Here is a 3,461-nt window from a genome sequence, read left to right as displayed (position 1 = left end):
GCGCGTGCGCAGTCCTTGTTTTCGGCGTCCGGCGCGGCTTTCTAGAGATATCTACGGAAAGGGCGGGGCTTCCCAGCTCCTTCGCGATCCTTCCTGGCGTCGGCCCCGCCCTTCGTCCGCCACCCCACCCCCACCCCGCCCCCTGCTAGTCGCTACGCGTTCCCGCCTCTCCTCCCTCGCTGTCCTCTCGCGTTAGAAAACCGTTGGTGGCCCAACTGCCCGGCCATGCGCCTTGGGCGATTTCTCTGAGAAACGGCTGCGTTGGCAGTGGGAGGCAAGGCCGAGGCGGAGGGACACGGAGTCGGGATCCTATAGAACTAAAATGGAGGGTTGGTTACTCTTGAGGGAGTAAATCAGTTCACTGAGGAATCATTCCACCACAAAAACCTGTGAAAAGGCTGTGCTGTGGAAAAGGGCTCACTTCAGAATCAAGGGCCTGGGTCTACCTCGCCATTTTTCTGAAGGTTGGAGGCTCTGTCTAGGGACAGCGGAAATTGGAGGTTCTTGGCGGAGGAGGAGCATTTGCCATTTGGGGCGGGCTTTTGCCCCTACCTTGAGACCTCAGTGCTGTAGATGAGACAGGAAGGATATTTGGTGGGAGAGTCTTAGGTTTCTGGGAATGGAGAGGCTAGGACATTGGGTGTCTCCACGCACATCATTTGGGGGAGAACGGGTTCCCCGTCGCTTCGTGCAACACACTAATAGGGTCTATTAGGGGATAGTAACCAAGAGACCCAAAACAGTCCTGCTTACCAAGAGGCCACTTAACGGTGGAGTATGGGAAAAATACTCGAGTGCACTGCATTATGAACAGGAAGGAGGTTTAACGAAAGTGCTATAAAACGTTTCTGAAGAACGGGGCTTCATAATAAGCAATAAGGTATTTAGTGTCTATGTTGTGCACGACAGGTAGTGGGAGCTACGAAAACTGGACCCTAGCTCAAATGCCATTTTGGACCGGGCGCCCATAGCTCACGCCTGTAATCCCAGTACTTTGGGAAGCTTGAGGTGGGCGGATCACCTGAGGTCAGGAGTTTCACCTGCCCAACATGGTGAAACCCCATCTCTACTGAAATTACTAATTAGCAGGGCGTGGTGGCACGCGCCTGTAATGCCAAATACTAGGGAGTATGAGGCTGGAGGATAGCTCGAACCCAGGAGGTGGACGTTGCAGGGAGCACTCTAACCTGGGCGACAGAGTGAGACCCTGTCTCAAAAAAAAAAAAAAAAAAAAAAAAAGGGAAGTTGGCCTGGCGCGGTGGCTCACGCCTGTAATCCCAGCACCTTGGGAGGCCGAGGCAGGCGGATCACGAGGTCAGGAGTTTGAGACCAGACTGGCCAACGTGGTGAAACCCCATCTCTACTAAAAATACAAAAATTAGGGCCGGGCGCGGTGGCTCAAGCCTGTAATCCCAGCACTTTGGGAGGCCGAGATGGGCGGATCACGAGGTCAGGAAATCGAGACCATCCTGGCTAACACAGTGAAACCCCGTCTCTACTAAAAATACAAAAAATTAGCCGGGCGAGGTGGCGGGCGCCTGTAGTCCCAGCTACTCGGGAGGCTGAGGCAGGAGAATGGCGGGAACCCGGGAGGCGGAGCTTGCAGTGAGCCGAGATCGATCGTGCCACTGCACTCCAGCCTGGGCGACAGAGCGAGACTCCGCCTCAAAAAAAAAAAAAAAAAAAAAAAAAAAAAAAATTAGCCGGGTGTGGTGGTGGGCGCTGGTAATCCCAGCTACTCGGGAGGTTGAGGCAGGAGAATTGCTTGAACCCGGGAGGCAGAGATTGCAGTGAGCCGATCGCGCCACTGCACTCCAGCCTGGTAACAGAGCAAGACTCTGTATGGGGGGAAAAAAATTAAGAGGGCGTGATGGTGGGCGTTTGTAATCCCAGCTACTCCAGAGGCTGAGGCAGGAGAATCGCTTGAACCCAGGAGGCGGGGGTTGCAGTGAGCTAAGAGTCTTCCATTGCACTCCAGCCTGGGCGACAGAGGGAGACTTCCTCTCAAAAAAATAAATAAATAAAAATTAGGCCGGGTGCCGTGGCTCAGGCCTGTAATCCCAACACTTTGGGACACTAAGGCAGGTGGATCACAAGGTCAAGAGAGAGGGGACCATCCTGACCAACATAGTGAAACCCCGTATCTACTAAAAATACAAAAATTAGCCGGGTGTGCTTGGTGTGCCTATTAGTCCCAGCTACTCTGGAGGGTGAGGCAGAAGAATCACTTGAACAGGGGAGGCAGAGGTTGTCGTGAGCCAAGATCGCGCCACTGCACTCCAGCCTGGGCAACAGAGCGAGACTCCGTCTCTAAATAGATAAATAAAGTGAAAACTGTAACTCTTACATCAGACGAAAACTGACAGGGGGGCCGGATTTGGTGTGCAGGCTGTAGTTTGCCAATCTCTAGCCTAAGTAGTCCAGAGTGTAAGGGAGTAAATTCAAGATATGTTCAAGAAGGTAGGTCATGGCCGGGCACGGTGGCTCATGCCTGTAATCCAGCACTTTGAGAGGCCGATGCAGGCAGATCACTTGAGGCCAGGAGTTTGAAACCAGCCTGTCCAAGATGGTGAAACCGCATCTCTACTAAAAATACAAAAATTAGCTGGGCATGGTGCGCCTATAATCCCAGCTACTCAGGAGTCTTAGGTGGGAGAATCTCATGAACCCAGGAGACGCAGGTTGCAGCGAGTCTAGATTGTACCGCTGTACTCCAGCCTGGGTAACAGAGTGAGACTCTGTGTCAAAAAAAAAAAAAAAAAAAGGTAGGTCACAACCAAATAATGGTGGCACTGAATGTCAGGCTTTTTTTTTTTTTCCCAGACGGAGTCTCACCCTGTTGCCTAGGCTGGAGTGCAGTGGCGCAACCTTGGCTTACTACAACCACCGCCTCCCGGGTTCAAGTGATTCTCCTGCCTCAGCCTCCTGAGTAGCTGGGATTATAGGCGCTCCCCATCACGCCTAGCTAATTTTTGTATTTTTAGTGAAGATGGGATTTCACCAGGTTGTGCAGGCTGGTCTCGAACTCCTGACCTCAGGTTATCTACCCACCTTGGCCTCCCAAAGTGCTGGGATTACAGGCATGAGCCACCTTGCCCAGCCAGTCCACACAACTTTTAAAAAAAATTTCCTGACAGCAATAACGTCATGGTCCACACAGCTTAATAAGTGTTTTGGCTCACTGCAACCTCCGCCTCCTGTGTTCAAGCGATTCTCCTGCCTCAGCCTCCAGAGTAGCTGGGACTATGGGCACACCACCATGCCCGGCTAATTTTTGCATTTTTAGTAGAGGCACGGTTTCACTATGTTGATCAGGCTGGTCTTGAACTCCTGACCTCGTGATTCGTCCCCGCTTGGTCTCCCAAAGTGCTGGGATTACAGGCGTGAGCCACTGTGCCTGGCCAGGCTAATTGTTTTTAACTTATTTCTCTGACAGTGGGACACTATTGAAGTTTTTTTTA

This window comes from Macaca nemestrina, chromosome 10 (genome assembly GCF_043159975.1).
Source record: "Macaca nemestrina isolate mMacNem1 chromosome 10, mMacNem.hap1, whole genome shotgun sequence".
In the NCBI taxonomy this organism is placed as follows: Eukaryota; Metazoa; Chordata; class Mammalia; order Primates; family Cercopithecidae; genus Macaca; species Macaca nemestrina.
Note: the sequence above shows the minus strand (reverse complement) of the source record.